Raw genomic sequence first — 17,928 nt, forward strand, 5'->3', positions numbered from 1 at the left:
CTACTTGATAGGTTTTTAAGAGTTGAAGATGAAGACTTGGTGAGTCCTCATAGATTCGAGGGCAATAACCAACATGTTCTTTTTATGTCTCTCTAGTATTTGCTTAGGTTTTGAGTGGGCTTAGTCCCAATGTTATATTCAAGTATTAGATGGTTTTGAGACATATTGTATAAAGTCTAGAAAGTCTTCCGCTTGCTATTTATTGAAAGTATCTTCGTGTGTGAAGAAAGTTTTTAATTCATTATGGTTTTGGTGTCTATGCGATGAATGAATGCTAAGAGGCTTGTATTCGACCTCTTCGAGGCCGAGTACGCCGGTTACGACTAGGGGGTGCTCCCGGGTCGTGACAGTATACTAAAGAACTATATCCTATGTGATTGTAAATTTGTGATAGTTGGCTAATTAGTTCTCTTAGTTCTCTGAAAGTCTTCTTTGTGGTAGTTGGCTTATTAAGGCAGTTAATTTGCATGTTTTTTAACTTCATGTTTGAATCTTTCAAAGTAGCTCTAGTTTTGGCATGATTGATCTGGAATTTATGGTGGCTCTGCCTGTAGTTCTTCTTCCCATTGGTTGCTCAGTTGTGTGTAGTTGTGGCTCCAGCCGGCAGTCCTTGCTTGGTAGTGATAATAGGAGTCGCAAGGCCAATAGGTATATCATTTTTAGCCTGATTTTTGTCTAAGTCGAACAACAAACGATTGAATAATAGTATAGGAAGCTGGTTCAGGGTTAAATTTGAAGGGTTGTGGATTGACTTTTCGAGCTCTTTCCAATACCTTTATTTATCTCTTAAGGAGGATCCATTTCTTCAGCTTTCTCCAGTTCTTAGACTTTGGTGGCTCAAATTTACTCTTGGTGATAATATTATTAATTAGCAACAAAATCCATTGTTTCTAATTGACTATCACGATGTCTCAAGCTTTCGTAGAGTGAATTTGTACTATTTTGCTCTCTGCCATCTCTATGATCAGTTTTTGGTGGCTCTTCATCTTGAGCAATGTCATTAGTGACACTCTGTGTATTGGATGAATCATCTCGAGTCGATGTTGTTAGGATCTAACTAACTACTTCTCTTATGAGATTGACAGTATAATTTAAGCTGAAACTTCTCCCATTGTGGCTTATATCATCCTTTTCTTTCGAGAAATCTTAAGGAGAGTTGTATGTATTCGTTTCAGCTAGTGTTTTGTTGTTATTTATCTCATGGAGTTGTTCATTCCTTATTTTTGATACAACATCTAAAAGAATAATGATGAATGTGACCCAAGTGATACAGAAACAGTGAGTTTGTTCTCTAAAAATAGATGTCCTTTAGGAGCAAAGAAAACTGATCCAGTTAGTTTAGATAAGAAGTCACTAAGTCAGGCACATGCATACTTATTGGGAAATTGTGATGAGATTCAAGAATATATTAGGTACTTTAATTTTATATAGTATTTTCTTTTGTATAAAAAATTTTTAACTTATTTTATTTATCATTTTAACAAAAAAGTACATATTGTGTAGAGAGCATGAGCAAAAGGTTAATAATCATCAGCGAAGATCTAAATGGAGCAAGGCCAAGGATCATTGTCAAAACTTCTCTCAATGGTTTGAAACACATGCTTTGCAAGAGGATGTGCCTGATTTAATAAAAGAATTATCTAGAGGACCAAATTCTATTGCTAAAAGATACTCTGGGTATCTCATTAATGGATATAGATTCCATATTAGGAAACGTGATGCAAGGCGTAAAACACAAAATAGTGGTGTTAAAGTTGTTGCCTCAACTACAAGCTTTGCAAGCTCAAAGGATAAGAACCCGATTGCTGCAGATTTGACTTATTATGGTAGAATAGTTGATATAGTTGAGTTAGACAATTATAACCATTTTAAGGTTGTTCTGTTTAAGTGCGATTGGTATGAGGTTGAAAAAAATATTTATTGCCTTACTTATGTCTATTTTAACAAGTGATGCTCTCAGGAAGAGCCTTTTGTCCTTGCATCTCAAGTACATCAATGCTTCTATGTGAAAGATCCATATGATCAAGATAGACATTATGTTATGAAGACTGTTTCGAGAGACTTGTTTAACATGAGTGATGAATTTGAATCTGATCTCCCACAAAGTTATGAAAATGAGTTGTCTGAACACTTGATGGGACTATCCATACCAGAAGATGATGGTGAAGTTACCTTAGTAAGGACTGATGTACTAGAAACTGTTATTGATATGCCTTCGGAGAAATTTGTTACTCAACAACTTGAGGTTGAGTATGAAGAGGAGTTTAAAGATGAGTCTCAAGAAGAGTTTGAAGATGAGTCTGAAGAAGAGTGTTAAGACGGGTCTGAAAATCAGTATGAAGACGATTCTGAAGATGAGTCAAACGATGAGTCTGAAGACGAGTTTGAAGATGACACACCATGAGTATTAATATTTTTGTGATGACCATATAGTGCTAACTCACTCTTTTTGTTATTTCACTATTTTTGTACAAACACCTTAAGATATCTAAGTATGTTGTTGTTGTTGTTACTGGTAAATTGTGGTATTTGCTGCTTGTGTAGGGTGAATCATGCATGTGCTCCAACAAACATGACTATACTAGATCAAGTCAGCTTTCTTGTTGTTCCTAGAGTCAATGATTATAATTACTTTTCTGAGATAAAAATTCTGAATTATGAGGCTTTCTAATTCAGACATGCTTAATGAAGTTCTTCTGTAGATGGCATAGGAGGTTCTTTTTTTTTATGTAGGATCAAGTTGTTATACTATTATCCTATTTTGTAGTGTTCCTAATGTATAATTGTTTTGCTGCAACAAAATTTAGCTGGGATGATGTGAAGGTTGATAAACATCGAGAAGGCAATGAAGGCAGTGAAAGCAACACATTGAAGGAAGTAAAGGCGGCACAGTGAAATCAGTCCTCTGTGTGTAGTACTCCCTTATCTTTCTGTAAGCCAATGATTAGTTCACTACTGATTCTCATTAGCACAATGAAGGCAACACATTTAAATCTTTTAAAGTTATGTTTTTGTAGCTTTTTCTATCTAACAATCCTAGAACGTATATGATTATGAAGCTAGAACCTCTTGTCTTTGTAGGTTTGCTTTTTCTATTTAATAATCACTTGATTATTGTTTTGTTGGTTAACTTATTGTAGGGAAAGAAAATAAAGAGATTAAAAGAAAGCTGGAAGAATGAGTTAATCAGCAGCACTAAAGAAAAAGGGTTCGAATCTGAACAAAGCTCAAAGTCCATTGAAGAATCTAAACTTTGATATGCAATACCGATCAAGTACTGAATTGGCTAACCAATTCAAGATTAAGAGAGAACAACTTGCTAACGAACGCAATGATAAAGCTAACAAATAGCATGCACCAATAGCACATAAAAGAAAGAATTCTGAGGATTTCATTCCACAACAAGGAAATAGTAAATTACTTGAGTACCAATCAGTAATTCATTCGTCTTCGTAGGAAGAGCTTGGTCCCTCACGTATGGTTGTTCGGAAAGGACAAACTAAAGAGAGCTTATTTGAATCTGGAGAGTCCATTCAAGAGAAAGGAACTAAACTTCCTATGCACAACTTTAGGTTCCTAACGTCATCCAAGAAAGGTGTTACTGCTTCAGTACATGTGACTGGGGAAACACTTGGTAATGCAGAGGAACAATATGATATTCAAGATCTACTAAACTACAAACAGGTGAAGAGAAAGTCGGTCCTACCGGCCACAAGTCCTGATCAGTTTCTGGAAGAACAACGGCCACAAAAAGAACATGATATTCATGGTCTACCAAACTGCAAGCAGGTAAAGAGGAAGTCGGTCATACCAGCTAATAGTCTTGATCAGTTTTAAAAAAACAAGCAATACACATAGATGATGAAACAAAAATTGATAACCACAAAGTAGCTGATGATCTTGTGGATCAAGAAGAAATCGGCGGGGATAAATGTGCTATAGATGAGAAAATTGGCATTGATTGTGGTTCAGAAGGTATGTCTTAATTGTTGTAAGATTTATTACTTATATAAAAGAAATTTCTTATTTCCTTACTGTTACATCAATCCAGGAATATTGAAGCCGAAAAAAGTTCGAGGAAAAACAACTTGTAAGGATATTCACGCAAGAAATTTGAAAGAAAGAAAGAAGGTGACATTTGATAAAGGACAAGAAGTGGGACCAACTGGTAAGATAGTGTCGGAATTAACCAACTTTATGGAACAATTTCAAGGAACTCTAGATTCATCAACTTGATGTACACTAGTTGGCATATGGTGCCAATACGAAAAAGCGCATGTGGGAATATATCAGTGCAAGAACAATCAATTTTGAGATTGCATATTTCATTGTTTGTTTTTACTGACTTAAGCTAAATATATTTTGTTTTGAATAGTCCAAATTCATAATTCCAGTAGAAGGAAAGAAGTGGGTGATGACTAGTCTTCGTGATGCTTGGAGGCGATACAAACAAAAAATTAAAGAGAGATATTTTGATAAAAATAGTACCGTTGAGGATATGCTAGCAAAACGTCCTGATGACATGCCAGAAGAACAATTCTGTCAATTGATAAAGTATTGGAAACACTCAACTTTTCAAGTAAGGCTTAAATAGTGCATATCTACTCTTCAATTCATTTTGCATCATATCTGTTCTTTTCTTTTTTTGCTTTATTTATTAATTCAAAGATCTTTTTTTATTTTAAAATAGGCCATGTGTGAGAGGTATTCTCGAAACAGGAAAAAGCAAAAGTGGAGGCATCGAATGGGACCTATTAATTTTGCAAGAGTACGCGTGGCATTGGTAATAATTAGCAGACATTTCGTAAAAAAATTGAATTTCCATATCTTAAGCTTTCTTTAGAACATATTGATACGTTTTTTAATCTCTTTTGATATAATTTGTAGCGTGCAACCAAAGAAAACAATGAGGAACCATCAAAGTCTGAAATGTTTATTGCAACTCGTACAAAGACGGGAAAGATCTTCACACCGATACTCAAGTTGCAATAGTAAGTTTTTTAAAGTGGATTAGTGATGAATTTAATTCAGGTTTCAAAGTTATATATTGCTAGGAGGGTGGTATTTTTATTTTAATATGCTTGAGTCGCTGGAAAGAAAGAAGTACTTACATTTAATATGGATGTCAATTTTATTCAATAGGCTGAACTTCAGAATCGCCAAAATTCCGGGGAAACAACAGATGATGCTTTTATGGCAATGTTTGGAAAGGAGCAGCCTGGTCGAATTAGGTGCTATGGTAGATCAGTGACAACAAGTTCTTTGAAGAAAGATGAGGAAACTAACGAGCTAAAACAGAAACATGCCAATGAAATCACTTCTCTAAAAGAACAAATGAATGAAATAAGAGAAGAAATGCGACATTTCTTTGGTCAATTGCTTCAAAATAACCCTGGATGGAATGTTCGAGATATGCCAGGGTGTGTTCGATCTAACATTGCTTCACCTATTGATGCGAGTAGTGCACAAGCTGTAAAAGGCCAAAATCTTCCACATTCTCCCGGGTCAACTCATGATCCAGTTCTTGAAAAGTTATTTTGTATTTTTTCAAATGTTCTTTTTTCAGAGCAATAAGTTAGAAACTTAGTATACTAAAGAACTATATCCTATGTGATTGTAAATTTGTGATAGTTGGCTAATTAGTTCTCTCAGTTTCTCTGAAAGTCTTATTTGTGGTAGTTGGCTTATTAAGGCAGTTAATTTACAAGATTTTTAACTTCATGTTTGAATCCTTCAAAGTAGCTCTAGTTTTGGCATGATTGATCTGGAATTTATGGTGGCTCTGCCTGTAGTTCTTCTTCCCATTGGTTGCTCATTTGTGTGTAGTTGTGGCTCCAGCTGGCAGTCCTTGTTTGGTAGTGATAATAGGAGTCGCAAGGCCAATAGGTATATCATTTTTAGCCTGATTTTTGTCTTAGTCAAACAACAAACGATTGGATAATAGTATAGGGAGCTGGTTCAGGGCAAAAGTTTAAGAGTTGTGGATTGACTTTTCGAGCTCTTTCCAATACCTTTATTGATCTCTTAAGGAGGATCCATTTCTTCAGCTTGCTCCAGTTCTTAGACTTTGGTGGCTCAAATTTACTCTTGGTGATAGTATTATTAATTAACAACAAAATCCATTGTTTCTAATAGACTGTCACGATGTCTCATGCTTTCGTAGAGTGAATTTGTAATATTTTGCTCTCTGCCATCTGTATGATCAGTTTTTGGTGGCTCTTCATCTTGAACAATGTCATTAGTGACACTATGTGTATTGGATGAATCATCTCTAGTCGGTGTTGTTAGGATCTGACTAACTGCTTCTCTTATGAGATTGATAGTATCATTTATGTTGAAACTTCTCCCATTGTGGCTTATATTATCCTTTTCTTCCGAGAAATCTTAAGGAGAGTTGTCTCTATTCGTTTCAGCTAGTGTGTTGTTGTTATTTATCTCATCGAGTTGTTCATTCCCTATTTTTGATACAACATGTGAAAGAATGTGATGTACATATCAAATGTCATATGCTGATGTGCTTCTGTTTTTTCAGCTGTTTTCTGTATGTTTTGTCTTCGTCTTCTGCTTCTGTTATCTCTTTGTTTGCAGAAAATTTAATACTTAAGGAGAGGAGAGTAAGCAATCACATGTAGACAGTAGAAGTGTTCATGACTTACATTCATTACTTGTTGCTGATTGATTATATGAGTGATCTTGAACTTCTACAAGAAGAATTCTCTCGATTGCTTCTTGTACTAGCTTAACTGCTAAATGCTTAGCGTTTCAATCTCTTGGTTATTTGCATCCTGATTTGTAGTCATTGACTCTCTTTCGGAATAACTCAAAATGAATCAGAACTTTTTGTTGCACAAGACTTGTTGCCACTATCCTTGTGATTATCTTCATCAGCTCCACGGATCAGTTTGCTGTCCAATTTTGTAGATTCATCCGAAATCATATGTCTATGATCAGGCTCCACATGCTCCTATTTGCAATCTAATTTTTTGTTCATAACTGGTTTTAATTTTTAATTTTATTTTAAATGTGTAGGGAAATGGAGGTGATCAAATTTGATGGGTCACCACAAGTCAATTTGATCTCATTGAAGTGGATGATGAAGAGTTTTTGAACTATTGTAAAAGTTTGAATACGTTATATTTGATTTTGTGAAATATATTCATTGCTAGAATATATTAAACTATTGTAAGAGTACTTTTTGAACAATTATTGTGTACACATATATAAAATGTTGTTTTACAAGTATTTGTATGTACACAAGACATACTATCTTTTGAAGTTTATTGCAAATCTATATATTTGAATTACTTAATAGCTAATTTGATGCTTGAGTTTATTTATTGGGAAACAATATTGGTGTTTTTAAATTAGAAATTGTAGCATATAAATCTTTCATAGCCAAAATAATATTGACACACTTAAAAGTGTAGCCATAGGACTGTAAATTGTGTATGCACATGGGCAAGGACTACACTTCAAATTGTTGTCATACATAAGATAGAAAAGGCAACACTTTAAAATCGTGAGCAATATGGAAGAAAAGGCCATGCTTGAAAGTGTAGCTGATAAAGCAACACTTTTAAGTGTAGCTGCGAAGCGTGGCCTTTTTGCCTTTTAGGCTACGCTTGAACGTGTAGCTAACAAGGCAACACTTTTAAGCATAGCTGCAAAGCGTGGCCTTTTGTCCTTTTAGTCTACGCTTTTAAGCGTAGCTAATAAGACAACACTTGAAAAGTGTTGTCTAAAGTCAATGGTTACACCTCTTTAGACTACCCCCAAAAAAGTGTTTTCGAAAGTCAAAAAGTGTTGCCATTTATCAAAGGGCACACTTTTTGCTAGTTTAGACAACACTTTTCTAGGGTAGCGGTAGCCCTAAAATGTTGTAGTGTCATTTTTAGTGTCGTTAGAAAGATACACTAACATATAAGTCCAAGCTACTCCAAGAAAGGAACAAGTGTCCTATCCTAGCTACCATGAAATAGTCTAAGACCAACTAAGTCATTCTACCCTTACAAGTATACTAGGATACAAATGCAAGCTATCCTTAGGATAGTATGTTTCTCAATCCTAAGCTATCCTTAGGAGAGTATGACTCCTCAATCCCAAGCTACCATGACTAACCTAACTCAAGCTACCCTTGACAACCATCTTATATGAAAGGTCAAGCTACCTTTAGGAGAGTATGGATCCTCAATCCTAAGCTATTCTTAGGAGAGTATAAGTCCTCCATCCCAAGCTATCCTTGAAATGCATCTTACAATGCATAGTCAAGCTACCCTCACAAGCATCCCAACATGCTAATGTGAGCTATCCTTAGGAGAGTATGATTCTCAATTCTAAGCTATTCTTAGGAGTTTATCAGTCCTCAATCCTAAAGCTACCATGAAATGGTCTTGGCCAAACCAAGTCATTATACCATGAAGGCATCCTCACAATGCTAGTTCAAGCTACCCTTAGGAGAGAATTAATCCTCAATACTGGGCTACCATGACTACTCCTAACACATGCTACCATGAAATGCATTTTATAATGCTAAGTAAAGTTATACCTTAGGAGAGTATAAATCCTCCATCCCAAGCTATCAACCTTGGTCTTATCGTACTAAGACAATCTATACATGAAGGGAACATACATCACAACCTCAAGCTATTCTAGTCTAACATGCTTTGATTCATTTTAGGTTATTTAGACAACCTAGAATCCTTCTATGTGAGAGAACCTTGGATCTCCTAGGATCTTTATGCCTAAGTGTGTAAGAGAGAAGCAATACACAACACAATCACATAATATTGGCTTTACCCCCAAAGCCCTAATATTGATGGATACAAGCCCTACTTTGAAGCTTAACTTCATTTTATCATAATTCATGTCTAAATTACAAGATATTCAATCACATTCTTTACTACTAAGTGATTCTAGTCATAATTGATTCATAAATGTTCAATTCTAACTTCACAAGTCAAGATCCTTCTTATTCAATGAAGTCTAGTTCAATTCATGATTAGATGATCCTAACTTTGATCAATTACTATACAAGACCTTGATTTAGGAAGATCACCTTTGAACCTTCAACATTTCCTCTAATGTCATAAACCCACAAATATTACATTCATCAATGTAGACTAGGGTTTACCATAGAAATCACATGAATTCATAATAATATCAATAAACAAAGCTAAATCAGTCATAATTGGTATTATCCACTAGATTGGAATCATACCCAAACCCTACCCAAAATGTAAGCACAACCCTAGCTAGAATTGGGTTTTTGACTTCACAATTGGGGGAAACTATGGGGGCTCTATGGGTAGAAGAACCCATATATGAATAAGCTAAACATACCTTGATTCAAATCCCTAATGAAAGATCTCAATAATTGAGGAAATCTGCCCTTTTGTTTTCTCTTCTTCTTCTTCTTCACTTCTAGAGAGAGGATTTTTGGAGAGTATTTTGGGGTCCTTAGATGAATGAGTAAATGACGTAGTTATAAGGGTCTATTAGGCTTATATAGGTGGCTAAATAACTAACTAACCGACCTACCTTAACCCTTAATTAATTAATAACCTAACCCGCAATCCCCTAACTAAATACTAAAATTGAAAAATCTGCATGACATACGACCTCACCACCCACGGACCGTGGGTGGACCTACTAGGCGTGGACTGATGCTTATCATGACCAAAGACACTAACCTACGGTATGAGTGTCTAGATCGTCGATAGTATAGTAACCCAACTAAAGGTTCGGGTCCTGTCCCACGGGAGTGGTTTTGAGAATTGATAGAAAAATAAAATTAAGCTCTAACTAGTCGTAGCTAAAGATATTAATGAGTAAAAACATAATAGATAAAAGAGGGTGACACAAAAGTGTCAAATAACGATTTGGGGGTTTTGTCACAATTAGTAAAAATAGAAAAAATTAACAAGAAAATCAAGTATGGGGAAATGTTCTTGGGGTGTGACCGCAATACAAGTTGAGATAAGTAGTCGAGTACATGCTTTTGAAAGGAAATTTGTAAGATAATAGTGACTAGGCTAAGCTTTAAATGGAAATAAATTCCCTCTAGGGAAACTTACCCTGTTTCTAATGTGTTCCTCTCCGACACCCATTTGCCACATGAAGACCAACCTACGCCTTACCCCACTCACACTCTCGAGCTAAGTGTTAGGATATGGAAATAGGGCCCACCCTATCGGGCTGAACCTCATGTCGACCTACTCATTAGGCAATCAGTCTAGAGGTCTTTGTTTCGTGACCTCCCTATCGGGCAAGCCGAAAACACACAAATGACTTTATATTTGCAACTACAAACCCTTTAGATTAAACCACAACCACTAGGTGAAATCACCATTAAACTACATCTAACCTATCAGCAAGCAAGACCCAACAGTAATATCAACACATATTTGTTAAATCACACCCCAAGAATGGGGCTTTTAGCCACACATCAAGAAATAACAAAATACACCTAAAATGATAGTAAAATCAAATGGGTATAAGAAATTAAACCTTGATTTCAGCAAAGGAAGAAGAATGGAGAAGACCCACTTCCAACTTAGGGAAGATGAAATCCTTCTTTCTTCAAATCTCCCAATAACCCTCTCCAAACTTGAGAGAAAAATATCCAAAAAGTACTATTCTATTGTGGAAATTAAAATAAAGGTTCGACTCCCTAATAATTAATAACAAGTTTAGTATTTATAGACTTCAGAAAATAGCGCTGGCGGATGTTTCGGCGAAGTTAGCCGATGCCGCCGAATGACTCGACGACTCACCTTTATTTTGTTTCATCGCCGTTTCATGTTTGCCTTCAACATCTTCACGTTCTAGATTATTAGGCGGTATAGTACTAATTTGCAGAACTATTCAGTGAAGCGTCGACTGCTCCTTTCATTGCCTTTTTGATCATTCTCCTCAAGGCTTCGCGTACTGGAACAAAGGGTGGAGTATATCCCATCGGCGAATTGCCAAGTGTGCTTGGCGATGCTCGAGCTTCAGCTTCTTCGTTCTTTTAGCCTTTCTGTTCACTTTTGCACCTAAGTGTCCATGCTTTCACTAAAACTTCAAATACTTGAAACTTAAGAGTTTTCACCAGATATTTAGACAAAATAAGTAATCGAGGAGACTATTCATATCAAAATAAAGCCTTAAATGAGTCCAATATGTGGACTCATCAACACCCCCAACTTAAACTTTTGCTTGTCCTTAAGAAAACTCAAGTTGAGCCGTTCAAAAACGGTGTCTCAAACAGTTCTACATAAGACTCAATTTACTTATGCAAGGATTAATTGTGTACTCAGAGATTCAAGCTGTGACACACCATTACCAAAGATTACTTGCTACTTGTGCAAGTTCAAGCTCAACAAAAAGTATCTAAATGCCCTCACCTGAAGAATGATTCCATATTCACACATAGAAGTTAATCAATTCAAGATCAGGAATCAGATGCAACGCTCAAACTCAAAAAGAGGAACACAATGCATGCTTTCACCCATATGTTTTCCCTTATTTTCCAATCGACTTTTGATTCAGCTTACTCAATATAAAAAGAGTCTTTCTAAGGCTTGTAATGGTGACGAGTGCAAAGGTATTGTCATTTAGGCTCAGTGATTTTTTCATCCTCGTGAGATGTGGTATTCTCAGGGCATTCCGTTCTCCTCCTATATCAATTTTTTTTCTAATGCTTCTAAGTCACCTATTTATTCACCTTTATGGATTGCTTGGAAACCCGATTTCCTTCGTACCTTATTCCACCGCTTTTTTTTTTAATTTTGATTTCCAATTTAAGGGGTTTCCAATTATGCAATCCCATGGGTTAGGGGTGACTTTTTCTTGCACTTCTTGACTTCTCCTTGTCCTTTTTACCACACCCCTAACTTAGGCTTTTGGCCTAAGATGGCTATTTACTAAATCACAAATTAAGAGGACTGTTGGTAGTGGTTCAAGTAAGGTCTAGGGTTCATCAAGGTTCTTCCAAAGAAAAGTAAGGCTCAAAGGGTGTTCAAAAGAGTTCCACATGCTCACGGGTGGGCCATAAAAGAGGTATATGTCAAATTTGGCTCACACTCTTTAAAATTACCTAAGATCATATCAAGAGAACACCTTTCTAAATCAATAAGACTAACATGGAAAATTCTACGTTTATTCATGCAAGTTTCAAAGCAAGCTAATCACACAAGGCATCGACACTTAAGTCAAACAAGACTACAGACTTTCGCTAGTGTGCAATGGTCCGTGATCCTGGAAGGCTGGGCTGATGATGAAACACTTGGGGCCTGTGAGGAAGAGAAGGGAGGATCAGGTATACGTGATGGCTCAGAGGCCGGAGTATGTGAAGGTGTCTCTGTTGGTAATGTATCGACCTCTGGAGGTGTATCTGTTGGGGCTTCCCTCCTCCTGTCAAGCTCCTCTTGTGGGAACTCGACCTCTATGCGCCGGATGTCGGTGAGCAAGATGGGGTAACCTTAACATCCCTCGTAATGTGATGTGGTACTCCAGCTCGCCGGCATAGATTAGTGATCAGTACAGGAAATGGAAGAGAGGTTTGTGTCTGTTTGGTCCTCAAATCCATCTCCTGTGAAACCAACAATCCTAGGTCGATCTGCCTCCTGGACATGATAGAACCAAGGCAAGCCACCTTCAGATGATGCAGAATGGACTCGTTCTAGGATGGCATGATAGTGATGTTGATGAACCCAAACGAACACCGAGAGGCGATGTTCATATCCCTTTTCTCAATGGGGACTCCAGCATCCATCCACCGTGGGGTGGTGTCAGAGATTATCAGAGCTAACTGTAACGACCCGGAAAATGATAGAGTGAAACTAGAGCCTCACATGTGAGTTTGGAGTAGAGAACTTAATGAAATGGTTATAATTGAATTTGACCCAAAAAGTTCTTAAAATGTGCTTCGGAAGTTACCGGAAACTTGTTTAACTGTATATACAAAAATTCATTTCGTTTTTCGAAAATCCGACTTCATATTCTCGTTTAGGGGGTCAAATTGAGTGGGAAATGGGTCTAACCCAAATTTTAGAGCAACCGTATCAAAATCCAAAATTTCCAAGTGAAGCCTTTTTCGAGGGTCTACTTTGGAGGGTCATATCTCCTAGCACACAAATTATTTGGTGGCCAATAATATATCCATGGAAAGCCCTTGGAGTTAGCTATCTAACGCACTTCGTTTCACCTCATTCGGAGTTCGGACGAAGAAGTTATGCCCATTTTCGTAAAATCTGTCCGGTAGGAAATGGCAATTTCCAGTATGCGGGGTTACTGTTCACCCGCCTCATTTTCTTTTCTAAGTGTTGGACCATTTTTTTCAAAGGACTTATATTATTTCCTAGATACCATAATCCAATTCCCATCCCTAAAAAAACATTTCCCTCTCTCAAAAACTCTCTCAAAACCCCAAGGAAGCTTAAGGTGAAAGATGAAGCTAGGGTGGATGGTGGCTATTGATTTCTTCACCAATTTCGTTTGGTTCTTGAAGATTAAGGTATGGGGATCCTTTATCCTTGATTATTCTTTCTTTCAAGGAGCCCAATCAAAAGGTTTTCAAGGTTTTTCAAATACACAAAAATCCTATTTCGAATTCTAAGCATGGGTTCTTGCATTAAATAATTTCAAATGATGTTTCATGTGGTTATTAATGATTATTTATGGTTTTAAGAAAGAAATATTTGTGAACCCATGTCTTCTCAAATTCTTTAAATTTAGCCTAAAGTGAGTTTAATGATTTTGAGTAATTGATGTAGGATTATTGAGTGGTTGATGTGGGCTGTTCTTATATGATCTTAGCTATGTTGAGTTGCTAGAAATTGTTATTGAATGGTATAATGTGAGGTAGTAGCCTTGAATGGTCATAAATTGGGATTTAGACTTTATGTTGGTTATTGGATATTGTTTAGCTTAGCTTGTATAGTTGATTGTTGTTATTATCATTGTTATTGTATTGTTAAATTGTTGGAAGATGAGGATGATGAAGATAGCCATGGAAAGAGGGTAAGTTGATCAAACTTGATAAATATTGTATAATTGGCATGGAATTGAGTATTGTGGCTTATGGCCTTTGAAAAGGGTGGTGAGATGGCTTGATCTCTTAGTATTAATAATATTGTTATTGATTGGCTTGATCCACCTTTGGTGGAGGTGGTTATTTGTTGTATTGTTGTGAATTGAGGCCATGAAGGGCATTATGTGAATGTTATTATATTGTTGTATTATTATACACATATGAGGCTAGATGTAAAGTCCTATATGAAGCTATATGTGAAGGTATGATGTGAATGAGTTATATGTGAAGGTATGATGTGAATGAGTTTTATGTGAAGCTATATGTGAAGGTATGATGTGAATGAGTTTATGTGATCTTGTGATGATCCTATTATGGTCTATTTTGCATATTATCATGAAATGGAATTATTATGTGATGTTTATGGTTTTCATGCTTCCATGATCAAATTATGAAGGTTGATATATATATGTATGTTGTTGGTGGGCTGATTTATATGTATTTCGAAATTGGTTGGACTTAGTACTCTTGAAGTACATGATTTCATTTACATGAACAATAGCCCATCATGTGTTTGATAAAATGCCCATTTATAGAATCCTTAGGAAATGGAAGGTCCAATGTACGTCCTATGAATCGAATAGTTATATAATTATTGAAATGATGATGAAATGGACACATGTATATGATTTTCTCTATAAAAGTGTTGTGAGTCGACCAAGCCTAGTACGGGGGGTAGTAGGCCCGTATAACCGTATCGAGGGGTTGGTACCTTGGTTGCCTAGTACGGGGGGTAGTAGGCCCGTATAACCATATCGAGGGGTTGGTACCTTGGTTGCCTAGTACGGGGGGTAGTAGGCCCGTATAACCATATCGAGGGGTTTGTACCTTGGTCCCTAGCTCGGGGGGTGGTAGGCCCGGGTAACCACATTGAGGGGTTTGTACCTCTTTCGCCTCTCCAAGGGGGTGGTAGGCCTTGGAAATACTATATTGATGGTCACTCACCACACATGTACTATGCCCCACTAAATATGATTTATTTTATGTAAGCATCATTATACATATCATCTCATTAATATGCTATCTATCGGGTATGATTATGCACTTTGCCTATAAAGTCCTTATCTAAGGTAATCTTGGGGAACACTTAAGTGTGCTTGAAGAGGATTGTGTGGGCGGTCACTTCTTGTCTCACTCAAGTGTGTCTTAAGGTTATATTAGGTAGAGGTCCTATGGTAATGAAATGACATGTGTCCTTCTAAAGTTAAGCATGGGTTGTATATGGATTTATGTTAAGTATATGTATGGTTGGCTATGGTCTAATATGTTAATGTTGACTTGTATTATGTCTCTTATACTTGTAAAGGAAAGGTTTTATCAAAGGACATGAAAGCATACATTTCTTGTAAATGTCCGTTGTGCATATTTTCTTGCATGGTCTCCATACTTAGTACTTAATTGTGCTAACCCCTTTCTTTCGCTTTTTGACTAAAGTGTAGGGATTTGGAGATGGTGATATGTCATGGCTACTTGATAGGTTTTTAAGAGTTGAAGATGAAGACTTGGTGAGTCCTCATAGATTCGAGGGCAATAACCAACATGTTCTTTTTATGTCTCTCTAGTATTTGCTTAGGTTTTGAGTGGGCTTAGTCCCAATGTTATATTCAAGTATTAGATGGTTTTGAGACATATTGTATAAAGTCTAGAAAGTCTTCCGCTTGCTATTTATTGAAAGTATCTTCGTGTGTGAAGAAAGTTTTTAATTCCTTATAGTTTTGGTGTCTATGCGATGAATGAATGCTAAGAGGCTTGTATTAGACCTCTTCGAGGTCGAGTACGCCGGTTACGACTAGGGGGTGCTCCCGGGTCGTGACACTAACCAACCCGTCAAATCATCGAGAGATGGAGCAATAGGCAAACCCTGGTAGGTAAGTATCGAGTGCATCGGTCATCCCAATACAGCATTTATGTGTTCACTATGAGACTTTACTTCCTTACCTCTAATAATAACCGATTTCACTGATCGGAAATCACTGGCCTTCTTTCTGCTTTTTAGGACTAACTCCCCGTAGGCTAAGTAGAATTCCCGGACCCAGAAAGGTATGTAAGTACCCCGTGGTCTCGTGAATTGCTCAAACTCCGACACTTGAGCGTTACAAGCACATCAGCTTGCTTACCTTCCAAGCCTCCCGCAGATAGCAATTTTTCTTCAAGAATGGCGCGTAAACCACCTCCTTTCAATATGTTCAGCAATCTCGGTGGAGGTGGAACCACGGGAAGTGGAGGAGCCATTAGAAGTGGTGTTGGGGATGGCACTGGTGCAGTAGTAGGCAAAGTGGCAGCTTAGGGGGTATTGGTGGTTGTGGACTGAGACCTGGCATGAAGCGCTCTCCTTCGGTCAATTAGAGGTAGTTCATCCTCTAGTTCAACAAAATCTGGCTCCACAACTACTCCTCTCTTTACTTTATGCTTTTTCCTTTTTCCTTTTACCCCCGGGAGATCTTGCTTTCTTTTCTGTGAAGGACGTGATTCTCCTTCATTTATTGTAATGCCCTTTGTTGTTTTCTAAGGGGGGTCGTTTAGGTTGGTGCGTACCATTTCTGCAAAAGATCAAGAAGAAACTCAAATGCAAGTACATAAAAGTTATTGCAGATAGACTTGCTGATCTAATCGGCGAGTCGCCGAATCTTTTTGGCAAACCAATACGAGTTCAACGAAGGGATTGGCTTAACAATGAGAAGAAAACAGCAATAGGTAGAATCATTCGGTGAATCGCCACTACTTTCGGCGAGTAGGATGTATCCGCCGAAAGTGACAGTGCAACAGGATCCCAGGGATGCAGATAAAGGGGGATTATAGTACTTTCGATGAGTCGCTGAGCATTATTGACGCCCTCAGACTTCTTGCCAAAAGTTACAAAACTAAACATAAATGAGGTACCAAATCATCGGTGGGGTGGGGTAATTAGGCGAACCCCTGAGTCATTCAACGATCTCGATTGAGCTCACCAATTGACCCAACGTGCCTACTTTTGACCCATCTTCTCGAATTCACTACCCCAAATCCCAGAAAATCAAATCAAAGCATGTACTCATGGAATTCAAATAAGACCTGCACTACCCATCACTCTCGAGATACTTAGACTCCCCCAAATTTGTCAAAATTTGGCCATTTGACGATGCCCGCTCGTAAGATTGGTGTTACCCGATCTTCCGTCAAGCAATTTTCGTCATTTAGCGCACATGTAGGCTACTTAGACTTCACCCAATCAACCTAACAACTAACATGAAATACCCCTATTGATATCTATTAATTCAAAGTGCAAAAACTAAGGCATTCAATTATTTAAAACATTTTAGGCAAAGTTTACGAATTGAAAACAGCATCATAGCTACCTATTTCTAACAGAGAGGCCCCACACACGTTATCCTGATACTATAAGTACGAAAGAGTGAAAAATTTTCAAAAATAAAATTGGGGTTTTAGAAACTAACCTTGTATGCCGATCAAATAGATTTTTGGAATGCTAGGCAGCAAAGAAATCCTAGTTCCGAGTAGCAATCGACAACTATAATACTAATTACAAGCAATAATCTTTAAAATGCTACTATTGTGGGAACTTGTGAAGCATCAAAGCGAGGAAAGTGAATAGTTTTAAAAATTTGGTAGTCTTTGGCCAGATATTAACCGTCCAGTTACTAGACTTTCGGCGGCATTAGTCATGCCGCCGATAACGTTGGCGATGCGCCAAAATATTACTTACCTCGCCGAGTTTTACAGGACATCCCTTATTTTGGGGTCCAAATGACGAATTAAGTTGGAATCGTGGATAGATTCGGCGACTCATCCACTAGGTCCTTGGCTCGCCATCTTGTACTACTCAACACCTTTCGCATTTTACCCTACAAAATAAGCAC

This window comes from Solanum stenotomum, chromosome 5, assembly GCF_019186545.1.
Source record: "Solanum stenotomum isolate F172 chromosome 5, ASM1918654v1, whole genome shotgun sequence".
Lineage (NCBI taxonomy): Eukaryota > Viridiplantae > Streptophyta > Magnoliopsida > Solanales > Solanaceae > Solanum > Solanum stenotomum.